The 21727-nt window shown below is 37.0% G+C and overlaps 1 long non-coding RNA gene across 1 annotated transcript in view; it reads right to left on the reverse strand.

Annotated features, from left to right (window-relative positions):
- Positions 1–21727, reverse strand: part of LOC132129064 (uncharacterized) — a 73315-nt gene that overhangs the window by 41229 nt on the left and 10359 nt on the right. Inside the window, exon 3 of the long non-coding RNA XR_009428432.1 lies at positions 146–253. This is a non-coding gene — a long non-coding RNA (uncharacterized LOC132129064). The remainder of the gene's footprint in view (positions 1–145; positions 254–21727) is intronic.

The raw sequence follows: 21727 nt of genomic DNA on the forward strand, positions 1-21727 counted from the left end.
GCTTATTATATTTAAAGGGTAATATATGAACAATAAGTATTGTTGAAACTAGAAATGTAGCTTGTTTTCTAGCATCGTATCTATTGCACTGAACTTTCCCAGACAAAAAAATTAAAAGTGTTGGAGAGTAGTGTGACAGAATTACCTGCTAACCTTCTTGGTGTAATTTTATCTGATCTTTTCCTCTCAGCGTCCATATGACACCAGTAAAATTTCATATACGGCAGAAACACACAACCACAAGTTCATCTGCCTAGAAAAATTATCAAAAAAGAAAACAGAAACAACTTCAGCATTATAGGTTTTTACTAAACAATTCTTATAATTTAAGTGCTTAAAAACACAATCCTCTGGAAAAAAAAGGCCCGGTTTGCTTCTAGGAAGCAAACATGATGCCACAAATGCTGTCGATGTTTACATGATAAAACAGGGTTTAGTTCAACTTTGACCTCACATTTCAGCTCATGTAGGAGGAAGAAAGAAAGATAGCTGATCGACATCACTGTTTGTGATTATGAAGATCTCTTAGTTCACAGAAAAGAGCTGAGCTTTCATCTTTCACCCAAGTCAACATCTGCCGAGGTGTTAACATCACGTACATGTAAAAACAGCTTCTCCCACACATGTGGTCATATAAACTGACAATGATTCATTTAATCTCTGTTCATCCACACACAGATACTGCAAACAAGACAAATGAGAGGAACAGCAAAGATTTCTGCAAACCTAAAACCGAGATTTGTCAACCCACTGATAAAAATTGCAAAATGGAAATGCAATAGAAACCAAATCAAATGCAGGTACTTTTTAGACTCTTTACTTTTTAGTGTATGAGGAAAAAGTTCTCTCTTTACATGGCGTCAAATGAGTGAGTTTAAAGGATGCAAAATAAACACGCTTGTGCTTATGTCCCTGTTAAAATGTGTTACTTAAGAAAAAAGTTAAATTGGTATGTTATATGCTTGTATTGTTGAATGCATCTCATTCTAATTCACCTCCTTAGAGAAACGAGGTGCTTATTATGGCCTCGACATCTCATGAATCCTGAGACCTTCTAATCGAATAGCATCCACGTTACCATTGCAAGATCGTTAACCCTTTTATGTTCCTTTTGAGTCAGTGTTGATCCAGGGAACACACAGTCATCAGGAAAATACAAAGAAAGGCAGAGAGAGAATGTTTTCTGTTTATTCAAGCAGGCAAATTTCAATGCACATTTGGTCCATTACAACACATCAACATCAGAGAGCAGCACGCAAAAGCAAGCGAGAAGCGTACACTTATCACTATTTTATAACATGTCTAATGACAGATTGACAGAGGATTTGCAAATGTGAGCTGACGTCAATTTTGCCAAGTTCTGTCTGCGTGAGGCAAGCATACTTATGTGGTTAATTTGATTTTGCAGTGGATTTATTGGTACATTTTTTATAAAATGAACCTCTATGCTCCGTCGGTGTGGTAAATCTACGATGTTCAGAATGTTTTTGAAGCCATCAGACTATGAATAATAGGAATTAAGACATTTAGGAAGCTCAAAATGCTGTAAATGCTTAAAAACTATTTCATAAGGAGTCAGAATGTATGTGATGGTACAGGCAGGCTGTTAGCTTTGATCAGCTGCAAAAGCATCATGCAAAAATAAACCTGACCAAGTTGCTAGTTTGTGACACAAGTGCTTTCAGATCCCCATGTGTGTGTTCACAGTGTGTGTGTGTGTGTGTGTTCACTGCTCTGTGTGTGTGCACTTTGAATGGGTTAAATGCAGAGCACAAATTCTGAGAATGGGTCACCATACTTGGCTGAATGTCACGAAAAAAAAAAAGTAATACTGTGCTGATCGCAGTACAGGATTGATGTATCTACAGACGCAATAAGAACTCTCTCCTTTTCACCCACTTTCTGTCACGTAATTTTGATTCAGTACGCGGCCCACCTCGTGTGCACCAATGTGCAGAGTCAATGTGCAAATGAGGTGCAGGATTCCTTTAATCATTGCTCTTTGCTCAGACTGTAGCAGGTCAGGGTTCACAAGAAGAAAGGTTGTAATTAAGGTGGACATGTTAGATATTAGATTAACTGTATTAATATTGAAACACTTGAACTGAATAAACATGAAGCTCGAGATAAATTGCTCGCTAAATCTTCACAATCGCATGACAGCGAAGTAAGACGCGCGCTAGCGAATGAGGATGATGATGGAAATGACTTTTAGAAGGCAGCCATAATGATAATCATGATCATTATAACTGTAACTGCACACATGATATGGTATTACCATGTTTTTTGACAAGTTTCATGGTAATTCAGTGACATGCTTTGATGTACTTTGGAGTTCTATGCTAATACCATGGTATATGAATATGGTAATAATTTTAGACCATAATTTATGTTTGAAATCAAAGATAAATAGGATTCCCATGTTTTTGGATGAGCTCCACGGCAATGCCAAGGTATGCTCTGATGTGATTTTGAGAAAGTATTGAGAATTATTGTCATTATATATATATTTATATAGTATATACCAAAGTACCATGCTATTACCATATTTTTGGACAGGTATTCATACTGTAGTATTCTTTGAGGTGCATGCAAATACCATGTTACTATTTCAGGTAATCATTTATTTATCATAGTCATGGTAATACCATGGTACACTGTTATATGTCAAGTAAAACAATTGTACACTTTGAAGCACCTGAAAGTATCATGCAAATACCATTGTATATATTTTTGTTAATCATTTAGAGACATGACATAAAACAAAGTACTGTGGTATTACCATATTTTTAATAGATACCACATGGTATTACCACAGTATGCTTTGAAGTTCCTAAAAGTATCATGAAAAAACCATGGTATATACATATGGTAATCAATTAGAACCATGATATATAAAAAGTACCATGGTCTTACCATTTTTAATGACAAGTACTGTGGTAATACCATGATATACTATGAAGTACCTCATAGTACCATGGGATTACTTTCAAAAAAGTACCACGGTACTGACATGGTTGTTAGGACATCATACTATGGTATTTTGGGCATACAGTTATCTTTTTTTGTACATGTAATATTTTGAAGCACATTGAAGTACCATGTAAATACTGTGGTCTCAATTATTAAAATAAGCTGCATGGTACAGCCATCCATGTTTTTAGACATGTACTATGGTATTACCATGGTATTTTGGACATGTCTTGAAAGGACCATGGAGTAAATAAAACTAAAAAACATATTGCATGAATTTCAGTACCATGGTATAATGTCAAACTAATCCTAACATATATTAATGATTTTTTTAAATTGCTATTTTCTTTTATTGTCGTAATCTTTTATAAACTGCCATAATGTGCACTGATGAATCATTCATAATAAGACCAGTACATGTGTTAGGAAATTAAATACGTTCAAATTAGTTTTCATGTTGACTTAAGCTGTTAGCCAAAGAGTATGTGATTGTACAATAAGACACAGCAGAGACTGTCCTTTGAATATACATGACACAGGAAGCATAAGTTAGTGTTTAAAATAGCAGTCGGGCCTGAGCTGACAGTGGAATCAATAGAACACTCTGTTATCTATCTCTATATCAGCGTTTAAAGAGAAAGATTATATGTCAGGACTGGGTCTGACCAGACGGAGGCAGAGATACATCATTGTGAGGAGTCAGTGGTCTTTTGTGTGTAAATCATACATCACATGGCCTCTGAGTTCATCCTCGGGCCACGGAATATATTTACAACAGAGACAGACCTCCATATTTCTCCTCCGATTGGCTGTTTCCTGTAGATGTATTTAGATTATTGTACAGCACTGCATTTGCCTGATATTTATCGTGGTCAGATGTGCCATATCTTTTACAGTGATTCTTATGTTATTTTATGTAGATCTCAAAATAATGGCATCATTTTTGGAGGGAAAACAAAGCATTGATCTTCATGATGAAAAGTCGGTCTGACATCATGGGGGTCAGTTCTTACATTAATGCTAAGGGAACAAAAATAGCCTAATCCAGCACACTTTTAGGTTAACGCACACGCTAGCTACTAATTCACGCACTGTTGCACTACTAAATGTGTCAGAACAGAGCTCATAATGCAAGCCTGGTACATGTTTTCAACGCTTTTTTTGTTAGTTTTCTCTTCCAGGTCAACTACTGTCAGGCAGGAAACAATTTAATAAGAAATTTGTAGTCATGATATATAACATATATTACCATGTTTTTGGACAAGTACCATGGTAATACTACAGTCAGTGCTGGGTAGATTATCACTGTAAAAAAAAAAAATCTGTACAATATACGGTTAAAAATCGGCAGCTGTGGTTGCCAGAATTATACCGTAAAAATACAGTAACACTGTTTTAGGTTTAACGGTTTAACCTTAAATTTACAGTTTAATACCATAATTTAACTGATATAATTTTAATATACCAACTTATTGAAGTACTGAAATCTGTTTTGTACCTTTGTATTACACTGTTAACCACCAAAAGCAGGTGGTGATGAGAAAGTCACGTGATGAAACAAAGCCCATCACAAGCAGCTTTAAAATAATAAGATACATAGAAGCTGCACAGTGTGATTCACACAAGCATTAAACACCATCACAGTCATCATTAAAATGAAATATACAATAAACATTCATTTAACAACATTATATGTAACATACAACCCTAATAAACATAAGAGATAAGAAAAAAAAAATAAGAAGAAACAGTTATTTCATAGAATGAACATCAAATTCAAACAAAATTTGAAACGCAGTGCAGAGAATTCTGGGAATGTCAGTTTACGGTAAATGTGTTCTTTATTTGTAAATTACCGTTAACCGTTTAACAGATTTGTACTGTAGAATTTTCACAGTTTTTTTACCGTTAAAATCAAAGTAATTTTTTGCAGTTACAGTTGTAGTCTGATACTGAATCTGAATTATACATGACACAAATTGCAGTTAGTAATGTAATCCATTACATTACATATTTCAGGTGATATAATCAGAATACTTTTAGATTACTTTTGACCTAACTTGTTGATCACATTCAATTAAATAGCACAATCTTGTATGATATTGATCTAAAAATATAAAGAGAAAGAAAATATATTACATTTGTTGTTGTTATTAACACGAAGTGCATTAAATGTTATATTATGTCAAAGTTGCTCAAACTGGGGTTCGTGAAGGAATTGAAGGGGGGGTTCGTGAATTTATTGAAAATTGAATAATGAATTAAAATTAAAATAAATATATTTTTTAATCTTTTTAAGAGAACTCTTTTTTTTAATTACAATAATCAAATAAAACAATAAAAAATATGAAATACTATACCTGTTTACCTGCATGTAATGTGAATAGTATGTAACCATGTAATCAATAAAAAAGTAACTGTAGTCTGATTACTAGTATTTTAAAAGGTAATACAATTTAACTATAGGTACTATAATTATTAGTAGTACTTTTTGGAATTGTATAATCCAGATTACATCCAATCAGAAAAGATTCACTTGTAATCACAATTTTGCGGTGACATTCATATAATACAATCAATAAATACAAGCTTTCCGACATGACTTTTGACATACATACGCATTTTGGCAATTATTGGATGGATTGCTGCAGCTATTTTGCATGTGTAAACTATGAGAAACCATCATATTTGGACAAATAATGTATATTTTGATACAGTTATTCAGCAAGGACACATTACATTTTATAAAAAGAGACTTTTACAGACTTTCACGTTACAAAAAAAAATCTATTTCAAATAAATGTAATTTTATTAATAAGATTGGGGAGGAGCGCGTCAGATACTTAGCCTAATCAACACAGGTGGACCATAATCAAGTAATCAATCCCATAGTATAAATATCGCTGACTTACCTCTATCCTTTGACGGTTTATCAGCATCCCTCCTCCACCCCATCTCCTCACTTTGAGTTCACTTTATAAATAGACGGGGAAGGGGGGGTACTCTAGGTTCGGGCCATTCCCGAGCTCGGAGCCCTTCCCCGGACAGCACGCCAAATACGCATTCCATACCTCAGCTAATTATATGTAAGCGTGAACTAGTGAAATGATCTTCTTTTGACTCTTTTCATCAAAGAACCCTGAAAAAAAAAAATTAAATAAATAAATAAATCTAAAACAGGTTGCACAAAAACATTAAGCAGTAAAACTGATTTAAACATTGATAATACAAAGAAACATTTCTTGAGAAAATCAGCATATTGGAATGATTTCTGAAGATCATGTGACAATGATCAAATGACAAAGAGTAATGCTGCTGAAAATTCAGCTTTACTATCAAAGGAATAAATTACATTTTAAAATACATTCAAACCGAACAGTTGTTTGACACTGTAATAATATTTCACAACGCTACCTAGATTCTGCTAACTGTAGTTAGAGGAACAAATGCTATGGACTAGAATTTAGCATTCCTAAGACTCATAACATAACAGCACCTTTTGCAAACTAAGTTATCTCTAGAATCATTTATAATTTATCACATGCTTTAGAAAAGACAACGCATTGCCGCTTGGCACATATAGACAGAAATGTGATATTAAGATACATGAACAAAGCAGATAAGAGGCATCCAACACTCTTAAACCAACGCAAAACAAGGAATTAGATATTTTTAAATAAAGCGTTCCTTCTCAGAGATGCCTTGAAGTGATATTACCAGCTTTCTGGATCTTTACAGGAATAAGATTAGCAGCCAGTGATCGTGCAGCGTTATGAACATCAGCTTAAATGTGGTGGGTGAGGAACGAACAAACACGCGCTCTTATTTGCTTCAGTGTGAACTCAAGACAGTCATCTAAACCCTGAAAAAAGGCTGTGAAAGCCGTAATTGGCAGGCTGCTCCCATTCCCAAGCATCTTCTACTCAATTTTAGAGTGCCAGGGAGCACTTTCATTTTGCTTTAATGAAGTTTTTAAAAGTTTGACTTATCTTCAGTGTAAGTCATCCAGAATGCCAGACCATTTGTGCTCGGTTCCCACTTTTTTTTTCATTATCACTCTCTGTTATGACTCTCTCTCTCTGCATCTCTGCCATTTTATTATGAAGGATAGAGCCCCTATTTTTTCACGGTTAGGGCCTCCATCATTTTGTCAGCTTTTTTACAGAAAAATCATACGTACACCTAAAATGCCTCTTTTTAAAAGGTCAACAGATGTATATTAGACTATTTGGAAAAACAAAAGATGTTGGACTCATTAAAAATAGTTAGTTTTCTTCCTAGTTTGAGCCTGGCACCTGAGCCATATCTAGAGACCAGAATATCACAGAGACTTGATGATGAACCCTTTGACTTGGGCTTGTAAGCAGCCAGCTACACAGAACATGCTAATAAGTCCCTAGCAATTTCCAGCAAACATCTAAAACAGTATATCAACATGCTATAAGCTACTCAGAACACCTTTAAGTTGCTTCATAATTATTTTGACTGAACTAAAGCATAAAAACACCTTAACTTGTCTGCAGATATTTAGGAAACATGTTCTCATGCTTGTTTCTCCGATAAACAATGCTACAGCCAGTTACTCTGCTTTGAAATACGTGTTCAGTGTCAGGATGGCTGGTTATTTTTTTTATATATTTTTTTCACTCTTTATGATTGTCACACACAGTGTATTGCAGGCATGGAAGCCAGCAAAAGAACTGGATCAGAGATCACAGATTCTACCCGACCTAAAAGCCTTCATCTAAAAATGCTCTATGAGCTAAGGCATATCAAAACTCAGATAAATAAACTCATCAAGGCTTGTTGCAATCGTTCCTGTTGCGTGCCCCCAATCTGGCAACCCACATGAGCATCGAGATTGTTGACAAGTGTGTGGTTTTCCTGCGGACTTGGGCTGCTATAACACTATTGCCATGTGTGGGTTGTGTTTTTCATGTCTTCGGGTAAAACGACCACAATAACATGATATTTAGCCCCTGGAATAAGAATTTTATCGGTGAAACCCTGCCAAAAACATCTATTTTACACCCGGAAAGAGATTGACGGAAAACACGTGAATTAGAGTAACAATATTTGTTCTTACTTTACCTTCTATAGTCCAAATTTCCATTCAGCAATAACTCAATAGTTATTACTCAATAACTCAATTCAGCACGCTTAGTAAACAAACTACAGCTATTCCAAAATGCAGCAGCAAGAGTTCTTACTAGAACCAGGAAGTATGACCATATTAGCCCGGTCCTGTCAACACTGCACTGGCTCCCTATCAAACATCGTATAGATTTTAAAATATTGCTTATTACTTATAAAGCCCTGAATGGTTTAGCACCTCAGATCCTTTTCCTATTTGGCGCCCAAACTCTGGAATAACCTACCTAACATTGTTCGGGAGGCAGACACACTCTTGCAGTTTAAATCTAGATTAAAGACCCATCTCTTTAACCTGGCTTACACATAACATACTAATATGCTTTTAATATCCAAATCCGTTAAAGGATTTTTAAGCTGCATTAATTAGGTAAACCGGAACCGGGAACACTTCCCATAACACCCTATGTACTTGCTACATCATTAGAAGAATGGCATCTACGCTAATATTTGTCTGTTTCTCTCTTATTCCGAGGTCACCGTGGCCACCAGATCCAGTCTGTGTCCAGATCAGAGGGTCACTGCAGTCACCCGGATCCAGTACGTATCCAGACCAGATGCTGGATCAGCACCTAGAAAGGACCTCTACATCCCTGAAAGACAGCCGAGACCAAGACAACTAGAGCCCCAGATACAGATCCCCTGTAAAGACCTTGTCTCAGAGGAGCACCAGGACAAGACCACAGGAAACGGATGATTCTTCTGCACAATCTGACTTTGCTGCAGCCTGGAATTGAACTACTGGTTTCGTCTGGTCAGAGGAGAACTGGCCCCCCAACTGAGCCTGGTTTCTCCCAAGGTTTTTTTTTCTCCATTCTGTCACTGATGGAGTTTCGGTTCCTTGCCGCTGTCGCCTCTGGCTTGCTTAGTTGGGGACACTTCATCTACAGCGATATCGTTGACTTGATTGCAAATAAATGCACAGACACTATTTAACTGAACCGAGATGACATCACTGAATTCAATGATGAACTGCCTTTAACTGTCATTTTGCATTATTGACACACTGTTTTCCTAATGAATGTTGTTCAGTTGCTTTGACGCAATGTATTTTGTTTAAAGCGCTGTATAAATAAAGGTGACTTGACTTGACTTGAAACGTGAGTTTATATACAGGATTAATGGTTAAACTCAGGTAAAGTATGAACAAACAAGATAACCCAGGATTCAGTTTACCCCAGGGTTAACTATTTCAAGTGTGAAAAGCTATTCTGTTCCTGAAGAGCAACTACAGTAGATGAACAGACTAAATACAAATAACAAATCCTTACAGATATGCAGCTTCCTAAAATTGTTGTATAATAGATGCATTAAATCATTTACTGCAACCTCAATGTCAACACCAAATAGATTAAACAAATACATACAAATAAAAAAAGACTAATGGTGTTTTAAAAATAGTCTGTTTTAACAATAGTTTTACAATATTTATAAATGTTAATTTCTGTAATTGCAAGCTGTAGAAATTAACATTTATGTAATTTTTTTTAACTGTTTATTATTAATGCATAATGGCTGATTGGTCCATCACAATAGCTTAAATTTCATGTGCAGTACTTGTAATCAAGCCTCTAAATGACAGCATCTGTCACCTAAAAAAAAAAAAAAACATTTCAAATAATGGACCTGTAGCCATTAATGTGCAGGAACTACAAATCATATTGTTGTGCGAGGTGTTATGATTTGTAAATTCACTCAAGTGTCTATAGATAATGTCCTCTTTGCAGTCAGGGTGTAAAAAAAACCCAAAGCATTTGAAGGCCTAAGGCTTCCACTAATACAAAAGTCTAATCAGAGCAGCAATCCCTGATGTTAATGAAGGTGTCACACATTGCAAAAAGAAAGTTGTGCCTGGCAATCTTCCATTTTTCGGCTGCCTACACCAGTGACATTTCATCTCACATTCAAAGAGCGCCTGGGCCCTTAATGAAATGCATAATTAACATATTCTAATTGTGCTGAGCTCGGTGATGGTTTTGACAGAGCTCACGTTCCATGTCTAATTCAATGCTAATTTAATCTGTTCTTTTCCTGGCGACATGACCTTTCTTGATTGAGTTTCACCGCAAATTTTTTTTGATGGATTGATTTATCAACTTCTTGGAATGCAACAAAAGCATCACTTTGAGAGAGAAGTGGGGGGTACTCCTTCATCGAAAAAAAAAAAGAAAAACACAAATAAGAATGAAGACAAAATCAAGAAACAAAAATTAGGTTGGGGGATAAACTCAAGAAACCTGTAAAATGTTTCTGATGATTTACTGTGCTATTAACCCCTAGTGCACATATTCACTCATCACCATCCAGAGCCGTAATGGAGAATTTTCCCAGCCATTTAATCTCACTTGCTGAGTGTCTGTAAACCTGTACTAGGTATAGTGGAGATGCTGGAGGGCCTTTTAATACATTATTTGCATGAGATGAGCCATTGTCCCTTTTGGTCATAAATATTTGCATACCTATCCATAAATGTATTAAATTCATAAATGCATATTCCCTTTAACTTACAAGAGGAAACCCTGTAAACCTCTAAAGACTCACAGAATTCTGTAGTGGCTAAAGCGGCTCACACATTGGTTGTGCAGTCATTGCAAAATTGAATCCTTCATAAACAGAGAATGTTTTTCTGAAATATGAGCTTGATGGTTTAACTGGGCCACCTTCAAAAGCTGCATTAAAATTAAGAAAACGAAAGAAAATGTATAATTTCCAACAATAATATCCTAATATTCAACAGAATAATACATATTATGTTACAATTTAAAAAAAATAAAAAATATTGGACACTTTTGTTATACTTTCATTTATGATATATAGACTTAGATTTTAATTTTATGATATATCAAATCAAGTGGCATCTGTTAAAATGCTAGGGACTTTTTCAGACATTTTTTTGTTGTTGTTGTTGTTGTTGTTGTTGTTGTTGTCTTGCAATGTCTTTTAACCAACTTAAAGTAGCAATGTGCAAACATATATTCATAAATTTTAAAATATGGTTTAAGTTTCCAAAATGTTTTATTAATTTTATTAGGGCCATTTTATATTATATTTATTATGGTTTGAATGTACTTTGTCATTTGTAAGAGGAAAAAATACGCTATGCCAAAGACATCACAACATTATGATTTTTTCCATCTCAAAACAGGTTGGGACTCTGTGTCACCCCTTTATTTTGAAGAACCACAAGTTTACTAAACTGCTGTCTTTTTGCCATTCACACAGCGAATGGTGTTATTCCACAGGATGGAGCTTTCGGCTCACTCAGAGACCTGAGAGAAGCATACGACAGCTCATAATCCAGCAGCACTACAGTAATTCCCTTCACCTGCCATTTTGCTTACCCCATATTTAGAGTAGAGTTAGCACAGTGAGATTCTGGGGAACTGCGTTCAGACTGCAGCTGTCTATCTTCAGGAGAGACGAGGGATTATACATTCGCTCGTATGCACACACACACACAACTGTAATTGCAACACTGCCGGGCCCACCCTCATTTGCATCTTTCCCTTCCGTAGACTTTGATTGGCAGCTGTACATGAAATGCCACATCAGTTGAAAGTATGTTGTGAGCTGGCACTAACGATCCCCGTGGCTCCGGAGAGACCTGCCATATTGTAATTTGGTTATCAGGCATGGAGGAAATAATTCTAAGTGCCAGGATATGTGAGACAGAATAAATGCTTCAGTGCCACATGTTGCCCAGGCTGACAGTTTTTGTTTAATGTACAGGAGGCTCCTGTTGCCGCCAGCATTTGGGTAGGGGATCAGCAGAAGTTCTTCATCTTTCCTCGGATTGGAATAGAGAAAGTGGAGGGAGGAGCAGGGGTGGGAATGTCGACCGCAGAAGAGCATAATTTTTTAAGGCAGGTGTCCGTCTTCGGAAATTCTGTACGCTGCAAAATCTGTAATTACCTCCTCAGTGGTTCCATAGGATGACAGAAGCAGGGGCCTCCCGTAGAGATGATGCTGAATTGCAGGACAGACTGGCAGAGAGCCGTGCAAGACTGTGGAAGATTGCCTCGTGCGCTCTGGCATTGACGTGACGTTAAAGGGTGGTACTGATCGAAGCTTTCTCATAAGTGGCGGAGGCCTTATTTGTTCTGATGCGCTGTTTTTGCATGGGGAGCCATACCCCTTGAGATGGAGCTGTCACATTGCAAAGAGAGGCCCCTGACGCTGGAAGCAGCCCCCAGGCAAAATGAAAACAAGTAGGGACATAGATGGAGGATGCCAGCTTGCCTTTTTCCTGAGCAGTCCAATGAGAGTGAAGCAGTCCATACTCATTATGCACCTGAAGTAATCAATGCTGGCTGATAAATGGTATCAAAAGTTTATGTGAAGTAATTGGTGAATGGGCCACAACAGAAAGGAATAGAAAGTACTCGCATTATTCCACAAGTAAAAACATAAATGCATGCACCAGTCAAAGGGTCTTCTGAAAAATAAGAATAGCAATCAAGTATTCACACACATCTTGGGTATGGCTTAGCCCTGCCTCACAAAATTAAGCTAATTATTAAGGATTTCAAGGGTTAAGAGAGCATGCCCTGCCAACATCCTTCAAGTGAGCTGACTGAAAGGCACGAAGCCTGATATTCCCGGCCAAGCACAGATCGCTGCTGAGTTCCAAATGCCATGTGAGTGGGACACAAACAGCTCTGTTCGCCGCTATTATCCCTGATGTCACAGCCTGTGCCCTCCTGTGTGAAGAGGTCTTCTTGTCTTCAACAATGTCACTATGCAATACATCATTTGGTAGTCTGTCAATTTCCCCAACATTATCCTATCAGGTGTAAAAATAGCAGACAGATCTGTTGTCCAGAATCTCTCCGCACCCTTTCCCTTCTTTCGCTGGAACTCAAGTGCCAGTCTGAGGGAATCCAGATGGGTGGCGTTTAAGGAATGGATGAAAGTCATGTGTTCATCTCACTCAATTCTAAAGCTGGAATACACTAAACAAATTTGCACAGATTTACCGTCTGGACGAGTAGATGCTAGCTGCTGAAAGTAAGCGCCAGTCTGCAGATTTTTGTTGGCAAATTAAATAGAAAATTGTGTAGTGTATGATAGCATAGACAGTAAAAGAAATTGACACAGCGACCCCATTGGATTAAACGGAGACAAGTGAAGTCAATTAGAAGCACGCACTTCCTGGGGGTCGGGCGTACTGCGCAGACTCAAACTGAGCTTGATGACGTAGAGGTCACGTGAGCAACCTGTAAGTTTTCTAATCGCTGTGCCAAGAGAAATCTGAATCACCCACCGAATCTTGCAGAGAAGGCGAGCATGAACAGGAGCACATTTTGGTAAGTATTCTGATTAATTATCTCCCTGGACTTTATGCCACCACATCCCCCCGATAGCCTCATAGACAGTAAAAGATTGCCTGCGAGCTTCTCCTCCTGTCCATACGGTAATTTCTCTACTGTGCGACAGAGAGTCGCTGGTTATGACGCAATCGTTAGCCTAATTTTTACAAAAACTGCTTCTACATGACCATAACGTAAGATACAAGGTAATGGAGCCTTTTATACATTTTCGTGTTTCTTTAGAAATAATGAATGGACAAATTGAGTCTTTAAACACCTCAGATGTAAAGTTATTCGCTGTCAAAGTGACGCCATAATGAATGGGAGTCAATGGAATGCTAACAGCAGGTGGGGGTCCGCTAGCCAATGGCGGCGCCCAGGGGTGCTTCAAAAAAATATGAAACCCTGCCTCCCTGTATGATAGTCATAGACGCCGATTTTTTTAGCTTCAGACTATTAGTCCTTCCTGTCGAAGGATGTCAAACACGTTTGATATTTTCAGCCGATTTAAGAACATATGTTGTTTTTTTATTTGTCACTCCAACAATGTGTGTATTTTTAGGTGAGTTTGTTCTGTTTGGAACAACTTTAAAGTCTAATAGTGTGCAGTCCTCAGTCATTTAGTGTATGACAGGCAATTTTTGCATGTGACAATTTACAAATTCGACAACCGTACAATGCCTAATGTCGAATATTAAGTCATGTAGTGTATTCCACAGGTAAAGCAGATTCATTATGTGCATGTTTACTGAAAAGGGCCTACGGCCTATAATTTATTAGACTCTAGATTGGGTAAACGACATGGCCGAAAGTTCATGGACACCCACATTCTAGGGAACAGGTTTAGCAGATTTTCTAGCAATGCCCATGGTTTAAAATTAAACACTCAAGATGAACATGCAGGTGTGGGGTTCAGGTGTCCACATACTTTTGGCCATATAGTTTATCTTATGTATGACCAGATGGGTTGTACACATCAATACCACCTCTGCAATTTTATTCCACAAACCAAACTCATTCCTCATTAGAAAAAAAAACCTTCCATTGCTTCAGGAGAAAGTGCAACCAAAGGCAAGGCATTGGCCCTTGATGGCCCTCGGTCCCAGAGACTGACTGGTTGACTGATTGATCTGATGACAGATCCTTCTGAACCTCAGCCTCCATTCTGCTCTCTGTGGCGATATCTGTGGAGATCATTGACACGCAGGGTTGATACCTGATCAAACAGGCCTCTGAACTGCCAAACACGGGGCATCATTAGCAGCATCGGCCCATCACTGGGGAGATGTTGGCTGGACGATGGCCATGTGGTGTTGATGCCTGGGGAGACGTCTGGTGAAGTGGGTGGTCGGCAGGTTGAATCTTCACCTCGGGGTGTGTATGAGCAAGGTCTGCTGTTAACTAGCAGCCAGCAAACCGGCCATCAGATCTTATACAATACTTGTAAAGCTTAATACAACCAAACAACCAAACAATTTGAAGGCTGTTCGCATTTTCAAAGTGTCATCAAAGCTCAAAATGGCTCTCTCAAATGATGTTAGCAGAAAAAGGAAAAATAATTAAAAATTTAGAGTAATGAAACTTGCTTTTGCTTAAAGCCTGATCTCTTTTCTATTTACAAGCACTTTTAACACCGTACAACACAGTCCAGTGGCAGACTGCAAATCTGCAGCACTAATTTTCAAAATAATGAAATATCCAAATGTTTTGATATTGCGGTTCTTGCAGTGCATGACAGTATCTTTTACAAGCTCTCAGAGCAAGTCTTTGTTTTCACACTTGGCACTGCCAAACACACCCATATGCGTTTCTGGAGATGGGAAAGTTTCAGGCACTCAGTAACGCCCGAGAGAATTAGATGTTAAACCATCAGTTTGAGGGGAGAAATAGATTTTGCCAGTGGTAGTTTTTGAGATGTGAGAGCTTGTTTATGTTTCCTTTTTAAGCATAACTCTTGCTGACAAATGAAACCAGATGGAATCACTTACGATTATGTTATAATAATGTTTTGTCTTTGAATAAAAAGACTCCCTTTACCATAAATTATTGATACACTAGAAGGAGAAGCATCCTCTTCAAAAGTCAAAATGTAAACTTAGATGTACAACAAAATTAATTGCATATTGTGTTTTAATATTTTGGAATATTTTGATGCTTCTGTGTTCCACATTTGCTGGTTTCAGAAATCCAATGTGACTGCCATGCGTTTGGATTAAATTTTCCATTACCTTCTTGAAACTAGAATTAGAAGTGCACTGTCCTAAGTTCTTAACCCTCCTCATTTCAAACTTCTGATAATGGAAAACACATGGCGCAGGTACCAAAACTACCGTAAGAAAGAACACAAAGTATAACAAAAGCAAGTACAGTCTCCAGAAGAAAGTGACTGCCTTGGCTTCAGTCTTATCGTCTGTGATTTGGCGGAGTGGAGCGGATCTTCACATTTAGCTTTGATATCTTAGACAATTGGGAAGAGAAAGGCAACCTTCACAACTTTGAAGCGCACATGAAACTTCAACTTTATCAACTGCATTTTTAAAGGTGCAGCAGGGGGACTCGCCATCCTCAAACCAGGCCTAAATCAACATTTCAAAGTCTCCACTGAGCTCTTCACTTCTGAGTCGGATCACAGAGCTGTGGATTGGCAAGGCCTCATTTACATGGTTCTGAAACAGACACTACTTCATCTCATCAAGAGGAGGGGGGATTCTATCAAATGCACTTTATGGAGCCTAAAAATATAACTATTTCTTCCACAGAGGGAAGAAACGCTGGAAAATAACTACACTTCGAGATCAAAGATGGGCATAATTGACATGTTATATCTGTGCAAATAGAGCAGAAGTGGGCGGACCCCCGAATAACCAATGGTCACACAGGATGGTAGAGGTGGGCGGAATCATGTCATTTGTATCACATTAATGGTACACATCATGATAGTTATCTTTTTTTCTGGAAGTTTAACAAAAAAATTAAATAAAAAAAATAATAATGTGGTAATGCCTATTTTCTCTGGATAACCCAGTGAATTAGATGCTTCACAAATGAAAGGTACTTCATTTTGTTTGAATTTGACTGATTACTGGATGTGCTCTTAAAATCATGTTTTGATTTCAGTGTGTCTAGACAGCTTGTCACTAGGACAGTACCCTTAAAGGAACAACTTTCTACTTTATTTAGGTTCATAGTAGTGCATATTTCTACTCTAAGGTACTAATATGCTGCTTTTAAGGGGTAGATAAGGTACAACATTCCCCTTTAACGGTACTGTCCCAGTAACAAGCTGCTGGATCCATAAATGTACAATTTTTGCAAAAAAAAAAATTATAATTCTGACAGTGGATACTACAAAGGTGTTTAATTACCTCAGATTAATAATATTTGTTCAGCTATTGTTCAGTTATATTTCATCCATCTGAATAAATTTTTTATTAATGTACAGCAGGTTATTGAGAGGTCCAATCATGTACTTCTGTTTAGAAGGTATTTAAACTAGTTTTGAGGATGGGACCCTTGAAATTGGTTGGGTGTAGTTTTGTGGCTTTGAGAGCAGAAACGAAAGCTCCCTCTCTCTGTATTATTTTCTGTTCTCTCTTTTTGTGTTCATAAGTAAATTGTGGAAGCTTATTTTTCAATATTAGATTGAAAGATCAGAAAAGGCCCATACATACAACCACCCATAAGCTGATGATACACTGGACAATTTTTTTGAGCAATGTTGCTGTCAATGGGCAACCAGGTGAGACACAGGGCCGACAACCGATTTAAAGTATCCAGATTCCAGATTTGTTACCCATTCTCAATGGGAAAGTGCCCAAGCAACATTGCTCAAAAAAAGTTGCCCAGCAAAATTGCTCAAATAGTTGGCCCATGTACCACCAGCCATTGACCCTCCCCTCGAAGAAATTACTGAAGTGGTTGAAAGTGGATCAAAGAGATATATTAAAACAGCAGGTATGAATGGGAATGTTTCTCCATCATCTCTTTATGATCTGATCGACAAAAAGCGCATCATAGGTATAAACAGAGCCTTAGACAAGAGAACATGATAAGTTTGCTGTGACAAAAGGCCTTATATGTAGACGGTTTGGGCATGTTTAGTACAAATTAACCTTAGATACATGGTTGCTCATTTTGAATACTGCAAATTCTTTAACATTACAATGAGGTTAAGAGAAGTTCTCCTGTGCATATCAATATGAATAATCTACACAATTATTAGTGAATGAAACCCATTGTTCTCTTTGTTTCAGCACCTCGACCAGCCCAACACTGCAACACAGGCTCATCCAATCACGTGATTTTGGAGGCGGGGCTGTCTGACCAATTGCAGACTAGATTGTGTTTGACAGTCATTATTTTTGTATTTCAGTTTTAACAGCACAGAAATTACACAATCTACCCTTAAGTTTGTAACGTCGGTTTCTCCTCAACACTCATACCACCCCGCAGGAAGCCGGTAGAAATCTTTTTGGATTTCCTTCCCGGCAGACGTGTGGATTTATAGCCTGTAATGGGGAAAGTCAAAGGGGGGAAAGAAAGTGCAAAAGAGAGGAGAAAGTAAGTTTGAGTGACTCCTTGAACGAGCAGAATCTGTGGTCCTGTCAGCTGATTAGCCCTCTTGATTAGCATTTATAAGAGGCCCTGGTGCTCTATTATTTGCATTCCTATTTAGCCATGATTTTGTGGAGGGCGCTCCGTGATTAAACTTGTCACCGGTCCTGATTGACAGGGTCAAATCTTCACATTCCACTCGTCTGAAATGGAAGTGCGTAAGAAAGAGAAAAGGAGGTGGAAAAAAATAAAACGATTGTCAGCTATTCTTCGCACTCCTGATGAGCTTTGTGAAGGATCTCTTTCAACTTCTCTCATGTCTATCCCTTTCTTCTCCCCCTCTCTTTTCTAACTCTATCACTTTTTCTCTCTGCGTCTCCTGTCATCTTAGATAGGTCAGGATTGTTTTAATTTTAGGGATAGATTCGGCCTGTCACTGAGGCGAGATGACATGGTGCTCAGGAGATGAGACGTGAAGGGTGTAAAACAATAAAAAAAAAGTATTTAAACAAAAAAAAAAAGAGAGAAAAATGCTCACTTTATCAGACAGTTTAATTACTGTGAATAGGGATTAAAACAGGCCATTCAGTGGAGTGTGAAATTAACCCTTGATTACTGATGAATCTCTCAATGAAGTATAAAACAACCATTTGGAGGGGAAAAAGCGATATTCTTCAACAGTAATTGTTTTTTGGTAAAGGAGATCACATTTCTTTCGCATTACTATGCCTCTGGTTTGGCAGGCTGATGTCAGGTGACTATATTATTAACAGTGAAAATGCTAACAAAGACATGACATTATGTGAAATCCAGTGCTGTGCTTGCATCAGGGACCACTAACCTTTCGGAGAGACTGGACTGCCTCCCCAAGGATGAGCTCTGGGTAAAAAACAACAATTAAAAATGCAGAAATGAGCCGAGTTGATGCAGTCTGTCCAATCTGATGAATATACGGTGGGCTGAATATTAGAAATGCTGTCTTAATGAGGCCCAACTGTTGTTGGTCGCCATTTCGGTCAAAATACCAAGAGCAAGAAAAGTAAGGAATTATTTTCTTTTAATAAAGTTTTTGACTGGGAGTATTTGTTCATTATATCATATAATTAATATAATAATAAAAGCAAGTAGTGTGTGCAAACTCTGCCCTATTTGTTCAGTTTTACAACAAGACTTGAAACAGCATTCATAACCCATTTTACTTCCATAATATATAATGTAATATATTATAACACACTAAATAAATAAAATAAATATGAATAAATAAAAATTAAGATATCATTAATGTGTACAGCTTTGTAAGTAATTAATGACATAATTATGAAAAAATGAAGGAGAACATATTTGGTGGCAACATCTGAAAAGGAAAGTCATTTCAGGGGTTGGGCAACTTCATATTTTGATGAAATGTAACCAAACAAGCATCTTTAAATCATTTGAAGCAAAAAATATAAAGTAAGTAGTGTGTATTTTTATTTCTATTTTGATTTTAAAAATGTCTCCTTTTCAAACATGGCATTTTTAAGATATTTTACACATTTCTTTCACACCTCCTCATAATATAAGAGGTCTGATTCATGCTATTTAAGTTATGATTATGTTTATCATCTTGACATAACCTGCAGGTGCCATACGGAGTAATCAGGGAGAGGGTTCAGATATGACAGAGAAGACACAAAGACAATTAAGACACATCAGTGACATTCTGATTGTGATATACACCATTCAAGTACAAAATCCTCTAATAGGTGCCTCAGCGAGAGTGTGCATGTGCTCATATAATTAGTAGTAATTAATGATGAAAAAGTGAGGACCCGTTTGTATTTCAAATAATCCCATTAGCTCTTGTCATACTCGTGTACACAAAACAGCTTGAGTTCAATTAGTTTTTTGTCACACAAAGTGATTATAAGCAGCCAGTGCAACCTGATTCATGGGATAGCCTACCTCCTGTCTAATCACAGCGACTGATTTAGTAGAGCACCGGTACTCAACCCGAGGCACGCCAGCTCCGTGGGACTCTTTGGTCGTATAGTGCTTTAAATATTTTTTTAAGTAAAATTTTAACTGTCAACCACAAGGGCATTTGTGAACGTATTTTTTAAAACGTTTAAAAAAATTTAAAACGTCAAAAATACTGGAAGACTCAAAACAATTTATTATGGCTTAATATTTCATAAGTTTGTCTCTAATATATCACAATTGCTCTCATCACTGCAACCTTATTAGCCATAACGTGATTGCGCAGTAATGAGAAATAAGAAATAAAACACAATTTACACAATTTAAAAAACCTTAAAAAAAATAATGGAGGCCTATAATATCCTCTGGGAAATAAGGGGGGGAAGGGCAATTATGATTTCATGTGTCTTTTTATCATACAATGTGACTTAATATTTTCTAACTGCAACTTTCTAATCAAGTCATAATGCAATATGACTTGCAGTCGCAATTAAGAGAAATAAGTCTCAAGAAGAAATAAGTAAAAAACATGTTTGATAATCGATCTGTTTATCCATGAAGTTATAATTGTGATATATTGAGAAAAAATTATATATGTATGTTTATGTATACATACACACACACACACACACACACACACACAATGAATAAATAAATAAGTTAACTGCAACTTTTTATTTTAGAATTCCAACCTCTTTCTTAGAATTGAGTTTACATTAAAACTTTTTATCTTAAAATTTCTTCTCAGAATTAAAGTCATAAACTTGCAATTGTAAGTTAACATCTATAGAGTTGTAAAGTATAAAAAATATATAATTGCTAGAAAATAATCAGAATTGCAAGACAAACTTTTTGAGAAAAGTCAGAATTGTGAGTTTTGAGTTTATATTTTTAAATTCTCACTTTATATATTGCAATGTATATCTTTGCAAATGCAAGAAAAAAAAAACTCTGAATTGCGAGATATAAACCCAGAATTGTGTGATAAAGAGTCACAATTACCTTCATTTATTTATTTTTTATCCTGTGGTGGAAACAAGCTTCCATAATAAAGAAATTCATACAATATCTCACTGACAACTGTAACTTCATATTTTACAGTGACATATCTTTCCTTATTTTAATTTCAACTTTAGCTCACAATTAGCTTCCTATATCTTCTAACCTTCAAAATTGACAAAAAAAATGAGTCCGTATGACATGCATTTTATTATCTATTGCAATTGAAAGCATGACACAGATGCAGCACATAAACATTATGCTGAGAATATCCCAGAATATTCCTTCAAAACAAGCATCTCAGCCAATTATCAAGCAGTTCAACATTTGAAACCGCCTTAACCGAAATGAATAATGAACAATGACATTTTGAAGCATGCACTGCAGTCTTCACCAGCACGTCTAGGCTGATTCCACATGAAAAGATATAAAGTACCTCCACTAAATCAGCATACGTCCTGCCAGTTTTGCCGGAAAGGGCCGTTACTTAGGGGCTCTTTGCTTTGACCTTACTTGACCTCTTCATCGATCCTTTCATCTGTCTAATTCAGAAAACACACATAATCAAAAGCTTTCAAAATAGATCAGATGTTGTAATGCACCCACGATGGCTCGGCAATGAGCATATGGACAAGAAACTAAAACATGTTTGAATCAATGGGTTTAATGTATTAATGCAAACCTCATATTCTAACAAGCATGTCTGTCGTGGTCACGTGCACCGGTCTGAACGTTTTAACGGATCCTCTGCACAGTTTGTATTTCTCCCTGTGAGCTTGCAT

The sequence above is a fragment of the Carassius carassius genome, chromosome 46 (genome assembly GCF_963082965.1).
Source record: "Carassius carassius chromosome 46, fCarCar2.1, whole genome shotgun sequence".
Taxonomy (NCBI): domain Eukaryota; kingdom Metazoa; phylum Chordata; class Actinopteri; order Cypriniformes; family Cyprinidae; genus Carassius; species Carassius carassius.